Source organism: Myotis brandtii, unplaced genomic scaffold (assembly GCF_000412655.1).
Source record: "Myotis brandtii unplaced genomic scaffold, ASM41265v1 scaffold381, whole genome shotgun sequence".
NCBI classification, from domain to species: Eukaryota; Metazoa; Chordata; class Mammalia; order Chiroptera; family Vespertilionidae; genus Myotis; species Myotis brandtii.
In genome coordinates this window covers 1,331,294-1,339,622 of record NW_005364633.1, presented here as the reverse complement: position 1 = coordinate 1,339,622, position 8,329 = coordinate 1,331,294, and the positions used below count along the sequence as shown (strand labels likewise).

General features: G+C 41.6%; 1 protein-coding gene and 1 pseudogene across 1 annotated transcript in view; one reads left to right on the top strand and one right to left on the bottom strand.

The window, feature by feature from the left end:
• The window catches only part of TMEFF2 (transmembrane protein with EGF-like and two follistatin-like domains 2), a gene marked incomplete at its 5' end in the record, with an annotated part of 240,715 nt that overhangs the window by 52,013 nt on the left and 180,373 nt on the right, over positions 1–8,329 (top strand). The window lies entirely within an intron of this gene.
• Positions 1–8,329, bottom strand: part of LOC102245239 — a 40,978-nt pseudogene that overhangs the window by 16,374 nt on the left and 16,275 nt on the right.

Sequence of the window (8,329 nt, the reverse complement as noted above, 5' to 3'; positions counted from 1 at the left end):
AGGGTCTCACTAGATTTCTTGAGGATCTCACTACATTTATCGGCGGTCTCACCAGTCTTTTCGAGGGTCTTACTAAATTTATCGGCGGCTTCTAGACAGTTCTTTAAAGACCTTAAAAGTGTGGTTTTGAACTCTATATCCAGCAGTTTGCTTTCCTCCATTTCTGTCGTTGGTGTCCTGTTTCGTTGTCTCGGCATTTTTTATGCTTCCTTGTGTTGATAAAGTGGTTTTCTATGCTGAGTGTCCTCTAGAGCCCAGTGGTTCAGCCTCCTCAATTACCTGAGGAGGACACTCTTGGTGCACCCCCTTGTGGGCTTTGTGCATAGTCTTGTTGTAGTTAAGCCTTGATTGTTGTAATTATCTCCAGGCCAATTGGCTGTGAGAATCAGCTGTGTCTGCAGTGGAAGAACTTCTGTGCTGTGGAGACACCCCCGGGGAAAGACTTGCTTCAATGGGGCTTTGGTGCTCACTGAGTCTACCCCCTGAGTGTGTCCTTTATGAATCCGAGGAGCTGCAATCTGGATGGTCCCACTCTCACCACTGGGCCGTGGACATCATTTTTTTAAAAAAATATATTTTTATTGATGTCAGAGATGAAGGGACAGGGAGAGAGAGACAGAAACATCAATGATGAGAGAGAATCATGGATCGGCTGCCTCCTGCACGCCCCCCACCGGGGATCGAGCCCGCAACCTGGGCATGTGCCCTTGACCGGAATCGAACCTGGGACCCTTTAGTCCACAGGCCGACGCTCTATCCACTGTGGGACATCATTTTATAGTGGGAGCTGGGCACCCTTTCCGGTCTAGTACTGGGCCTTCAGAATGGGTGTTCCACTTGGGCAAACGGCATGGCTGCTTTTCCACATGCAGTAGTGACAGAATCTTAAAGTCGGCGGTTTTCTTCTTGGCGCTCCTGGAAAGAGCGGAACGGTCCGTGGGACTTGTCCTTGAACCCGAGCCCCATCGGTAACTCCCTGCCGCCGGCACGTGCGCCTTGGCCGCGGCGATGGGGGAAGCTGATGGAGCTTCCCGCTCATTACGAGCAATTCTCCCAAGCGCGAGAGACAGACGCTCCTTAATTGAGGAACAGGCATGACCGATGAATTTTCATGAGTTTATTCGTCCTAGAATTTTTCTTCATAATGCAGTCAGCTCATTATATTAAAAATGTATATCACAACGGAAGCCGTTTTGTAAAACAGGCATTAATACCGCACAGTGTCTGCTTATTTGCACCTTGGGGATGTAAGACCACAGAGCAAACTGCTTACTGCTTGAAAAATCAGAGCCGTCCAGGAACTAATGGCTGTGGGACAGGAAGTGAGGCGATGCCTCCACTGGACCCCAGGCAAGTGGCTGGGGTTGGTTATAATGAGGTTGGAAGGGTCAGTTGCAATTGAATCAAGAGGCAGCACAATTGCATATTAATTCTCTTTATTGTTCGTTGAAAATGAAACATGAAGGAAGATAATTGAGGGGCAGTGCTTGTCATTATAAGCCTTTTGAACTACGGTATGCTCCTTCTAGCCCACAGTGTGTACCCTCTGTGATTTAGTCTTTGCCGTAACTATTAGATACCAGTTTATAGCTTTTATATGTGTTCCTGCTTGTTTCTGCGGCCACTGGTACCAATAATACTGGGATGGGAAGTCTTGAAGCTATTTTTTAAAAATATATTTGATCCATTTCAGAGAGGAAGGGGGAGGAAGAGAGAGATAGAAACATCAATGATGAGACTCATTGATCAGCTGCCTCCTGCATGCCCCCTACTAGGGATCAAGCCCACAACCCAGACATGTGCCCTGACTGGAATCAGTGACCTCCTGGTTCATAGGTCGATGAACCTTTGAGAAACGCCAGCCAGGCATCTTGAAGCTATTTTAAAGATGAAGAGTATCCCCCCAAAAGCAGCGACCTAAAGTGGAGTCTGATTGTGATTTCTTTATATATCCATACGATCTTAATGATGCCTCCTGGTATGTTCCTCTGGTTAAAAATAAAAACTGCATATGAGGTCTTGAGAATTAAAGCCAAAATGCTTGTGTTTTCTTTATTGTAATTACACCAACATTGCTGAGCTCTCACTAGCCTGTAATGGGAAGTGCTTCGGGGGTAATCACCAAATCATTAATTTGCCATTGAGTGCTCTGATGCAAGTTTCTCCAACCAGGATTTATTTTCCAGCAGTTTCTTGGAAGACTTTTTTTTTTTAACTGAGAAAAAGGCCTTTTGATAGCACACTCATACATTCATAGGACGTTAAACAAGATGTAGTATAAAATCTTAACAATAACAAAAAATATAAAAGGAAGCAAAAGGAAACGGGCATCTATTGTGACTGCCTGAGAGCCGGTGGGTTGCCTGGCTGCCGGGGTTGGGGTGGGGGGGAACAGGAGGCGAAGGGCACCATCACTGCTAATGACTGCGAAGTAAACACAGCGCACGCCCCCCCACCCAGCCGCCTGCACCCTCAGAGGCCCGTCAGGACAACCCTCCCCTAATTCTCCCACTCAGTCGCTTGTTCATGGGTCACCTCTTACATTTTCACTTTTCAAAATTTAAAAGTTATTCTTGATTTAAAGGCTCTGCCCATGATTACTGGCCTGTCCCCACCAACAATACTTGTTTTGAAATAAAAATGCAAATGTTCCAAGTGAGCCTGGATGGCAACGGGCCATTTCCATTGACACCTGGGGAGGTGCCTGTGGAGTCAGAAGCAAGCTATCACTTGTACCTCCAAACAGAAACGCAAGGTCAACCTTCCAAACGGTGCAGAAGGCACCGGGAGGTCGAGGGAGAAGGTGCAGGTGCGGGCCCTTTGCTGCTGCCGGCACGCCTCTGTGCGTGGAGAGCCCTCACTTGATGGAGCTGGTGGGCTGGGTTTTCATAAACGAGAAAAGTGGTTTAGAAAAGGCAGACGGTTACACACAAAAGCTTAGACACAAGGACCTTACATTGCAGCTGCGACAGGTAGACCGTTGGGCACACGTGTCCAGAAAACCCGACAAGGTGGTTCTTGGCACAGCGCCGAGTCCCCAGACTGGCCTGGCATTCTCTGTGCGATGCCCACTGTCTCCCCGCTGCCGCTGCCTTCACGGTGGGCACAGCAGCAGGAGGGAGGCAAAGCCAGGGGACTCAAGAGGTGGGGGTGGGGGGGAACCATGGGCTACTTGTGCTAAAAGAGAACCACAGCATTTTTATATGAGAACCCGAAGCAAGTACTGACTGGAATCTGACCTGGAGACTGGAGATGTCTACCTGAGTTATAATCACAAGACCCCAAACTGATGTTTGGCCCTTCATTTTAAAGGGACACATGCAGTACTTTTCTCTAATGGAGAAAGAGAATTACACATAGAGACGTTCCTTTTTGGAACCACTAAGTAAAAATGTATCGAAGTGGTTTTAAATTTGATGGACAGTTACCTGTTGAAACTGCAATACAAAGGATCACTTAAAAAAAACCCTAGTCCGGCTGGCATGGCTCAGTGGTTGAACATTGACCTATAAACCCCGGTCACAGTTCAATTCCCGGGCAGGGCACCTGCCCGGGTTGTGGGCTCGATCCCCATTAGGAGTGTGCAGGAGGCAGCCGATCAATGATTCTCATTGTTGATGTTTCTGTCTCTCTCACCTTCTTCTTTCCTCTCTGAAATCAGTAAAGATACATTAAAAAAGCACAACAACCCTAAACAACCCATTTGTCCCCCCATCAATGAACATGATTAGAAAATATTTATACACTGTAATTATAAGCAACAAAGCAGTATTTTATATTTTTTGTGATTTTTTTACTCTTTACACAATGCAAAATGAGAAAAATATGAGCACATAAAATTACACACAAATAATGTATCTACAAAGTATTAAATTACAGAGAGTGAAGGCCCCGTTGTTGGGCAGATAGATGCCAGACGTCCATGCTTCCGCCAAATTGAACTCTGCGTCTATCTCGTTAACCATAAGTGGCATCTGCTAACAGCACCCTTGAGAGGTGGCATCTAGATAATAATATTCTTACCAGTAAACTCAACGCAGAATAAGGAAGATTTTTTTTTTTTTTAGATTTGAGAGAGTTGCTGGAAAATGTGCAATTGGAAAATAATTTACACATGCAGACGCACACACAAATTACAGGCTGTCGCCGTGGCGCTTTAGAAAACTTACAAATTCAGAAAATAGGATATTCACATTCTCTCAATGAATCCAACGTGTAGCACCCACGTGACTGAGCAGATGACTAAGCAGACTCGGGAGAAGAGCTTGCAAATCGGGCCGTGGGGAAAGCGCTGACGTCCGGCTCCAAAAATCTAACACGATTATCACTTAAAGAAAGTCAGTGTGAGAAATTAATTAAACTTCTCAGGCCATTGATTTTTCTAGTTCTCAGACCCATTTCTTCCTCCACACCCATGCGCTGTTGTGTTGTCATCTAGCCCAGTGTCAAAAATATGTTACAGGGCCTCTAAGAACCAGACCTGGGGTTTCTGTTATCTTTCCGCACTATTTTTACCTGCCAGGAGCCTCTCTTCTTCTGAGAATAATCTAGTTTTTCCTACCGAGAAAGACCTGAAACTTTCTAACAGTTGCTGCATGGGGATGGCACCTTGCGTGGTGGCAGGATTTCGGTTGTTTGGTCTTGTGTGATGTTTACAGTTTTGCACCTGTTCTGTGGTCTTGTTTTCATGTATTTGCCTTTGTGAACTCATTCTTTCTGACGTCACATGATAGCCAACACGGAAGTACACCTGCTGTGTGTCACTCCCCTGCCACCACGTGGTTGAGGGGGCTGTTTGGTTAACCAGTTGTTTTACCCAACCCAAGAAGCCGCTTTTCCATTGCTTCTTCTTTTATCTTACAAAGGGCTCCAGCTTCCAGTAGTGTCACATTGGCATAATAAGAGCACCTTTATAGGACACTTCCTGCATCCTGCTCTCTATTCTAAGTTCTGGAGGTAAAAGGAAAGTTTCGATCACTGCGACAACCCTAAATATATAGCTGAGAGCTGAGGCACACAGAAGATAAGAAACGTCTCCCAAGTAGCACATCTAGGAAGTGGCCAAGTCAGGGTTTGAACATGAGCAGCTGGTGTCTAGGATCTATGACCTTAGCCACGACTCTGTTCTCTCTTACACAGAAGCTTCCTCGTGTTTTTTTTCAATTATACAGAAGAGACCTTCCCAAAAGGTTAAGATGGGTGTTTTGTCCTTTTTGTCATATGACGGACCTACTACTTTAAAAATGCTGAGGTTTTATTATTGGAATCACTCTGATTCTGAGCATAATATAGATTTTTTTAAAATGCTACTACCAAGTTCATATAAAAACAAATATCTTATTAAAAAATATCTTAAAATTGGCACTGTACATGACCATATTCTCTTTGCGTTCCCTTTTCAGCTTAGTATTTTATAGTAAAATGAAATGTGTGTATATTTAGAGGTTCCTATATACAATGACAATAGGTTCCATTCACTAAGTATTTTAGAGAATACATAATCAGAAGCATAGATACATAATTATGTGTTTTACAATGAAAAGTTTTGTTTTAAAATTAAACTACATAGTCGACTTTCAGAAGAAGACAAAATCAAATTTCTTGTGTTAAATAATGTCAGTGTGAAATGATTAATAATGTTAAATATTGTTAAATAGTTTAATGTTCTATGTACTATGGCTAGCACTATACATGCACTTTTGCATCCTTAGAAAATGAGTTTTATTTTAGTAAAAATGTTCATCTGGTTTCCCCTTCAAAAAGAGACTATTTCAGAAAATTATATCCATTTCTTCAAGTATATTTGCTTCATAATATTCATTAGAAACCTCTCAAATGTGTATTTTTTTAAAATTGCCAGAAAGCTCCCAAATTGTAAATTAGTCATTATTTGGCCTTTAATTATTATAATCATCCCATCAGAGGAGCTGACTTGCATAAAGTCAAATTAGAAGCAATCCCACAGACGAATATCACACTTAATAGGGAAACTAGATGTCAAACCACCTGCTTACTGACATGTGGAGCATTATTCTCTCCCAATAAGTAACTAGAAAAACTAAATGAAAACAAAGCAATTCTTCCTTTGTCCTCACTGCATTTCAACAAGTGACTTACTGTTTGTCGTTTACTTCCTCTCACGCTGGAACAAGATGCAAAGTCTTATCAGATCTGCCTTGAAATACACACACACACACACACACACCACACACACAACCCACACACAAACACACACGCACACACACAAACCACATGCACACAGAAGAAGCAGATGCCCGGGGAATGGATGTGCAGAGCGCTGGTTGGGAGAAACGTCTGCGCACGTACACGCGCACACACACACACACACGCGCACACACACACACACACACACACAAACACACACACACACACATACACGCGCACACACACACACATACACGCGCACACACAGCCACAACACAAATATGTGAATGCAGCCAGTGTTGTGATTGTTTACAAAACAAAGGATATAATCAAGTTACAAGAAGTATGGGAAACAGTTCAGTGACAGGACTGTTGGAGGAGAGCCAGTAAGCTCCCATTACTCCACAGAGAGGGTGGGATACTCAGAGAAAACAAGATGGGACGGGAATAAAAGGATGGAAAATTTTTAAATGTCAAATAGATCCATTTAGCAATCCTTTAGTATCATGCCCTTGACGATTAGGAAAAATTAATTTTTATTCTTAAAAAAGAACAGAAAAAGGAGGAGAAACTTTCCCAAGTTATATTTAACAATGAAGTCAGAAAATGATGAGGTTGATGGTGACAATTTGGGAAGGACTGTCTGCCCTTATGAATGAGAGTTTTTATGTTCACCTTAGTGTACTTGAAAAGAAATCCCCCACCCCAGATTAGGTGTTCCCTGCCGGATGAATCAGATTTATAATTTTATAAGTGTTTTGATATCAACCGAGTTTACCAAGTAATTAAATAATACATGTAGTTATTTTGTAATGTAAGTGTTTGTGTAAACACGTAGCTAAAAAGTATTTTAATGGGATACAGATTGGCCTAAGAACAGGACATTATGAAGTAAAAAAAAAAGTGAAATAATCAGCTGTAATGCACATATGATCTTTCATTCTAAATTAAGGAGACTGTTGAAAATATCACTAAAATGAGACTGAAGGTCTTTTATGCGTCAAAGAAATCACTTGATAAATGCAGACAATGCTACAAGAAGGTGCTTCTACTACACGGAAATTAGCAAAAATTTGTGGTTGTCATGGGGATACTTAAATTACAGAAAGAAATAAATCAGGATATAATGAATATAATGAATTTTTCTTGAAGTTCAACTGATGCAGGGTTAAAGCATATTTATTATACGAATGTCTAGCCACCCGTGATATTAAAAAAGATGAATAGCAAATTTGCAATATATTTAAATTAGGCAAATCTTGTCATTGAAGTCCTCAGCAAATACAATAAAGTTTAGTTACTGATGACTTTAATTTTCAAACGTGGTTTTGCATAAATAAATATACAAGTACATTTATAAAAATAAAGGCTAATTTTGGTTACTTTTTTGCATTTTTTAAATTATATATTTTTATTGATTTCAGAGAGGGAGTGAGAGGGAGAAAGAGATAAAAACATTAATGATGAGAGAGAAACATTGATTAGCTGCTTCCTGCACACCCCCTACTGGGGATCAAGCCCACAACCTGGAATTGAACCAAGGGCCCTTGGATCTGCAGGCTGACTGAGCCAAACCAGCTATGGCTACATTTTTTAATACAAACAAAATAAATCAAAGTGGATATAATGGTCCACATACATTAGACATTACATGACGTGTAAAACATTGCTCCAATGCTGAGCAGTAGACCACACCTTCAGGGGAGAATTTAGCAGCTTACACATGCCCAGCTTTGCTGCAAACTCTAAGTCAGAGAAACAACAGAGCTAGAGTACATTAGAGAAGCAGATCAGGCAAATCAGTGAACAATATGGGTGTTTTTAAAAAAGTAACGGGTTATAGGGGTTGATAAGGTCTGTGGTAAAATAAAGAGTCCATGCCTTGTCTAAATGAGCAGGTTAAGTCGGCTAAGCGTTGTCCTGTGTGAATTTGAATCCACACATGCTAGATCTCATTTTTTCACAGGAAGCTGAAGATCTAGATTTTCATACAAAAATTCCTAATTTCTCAATGTAGGCAAGTGATATAAACATTGAAATCATCTAGTGCGCCACAAAAGAACTACCATTACTTTCTTCTTTTTTTTATATAATATATTTTATTGATTTTTTACAGAGAGGAAGGAAGAGAGATAGAGAGTTAGAAATATCGATGAGAGAGAAA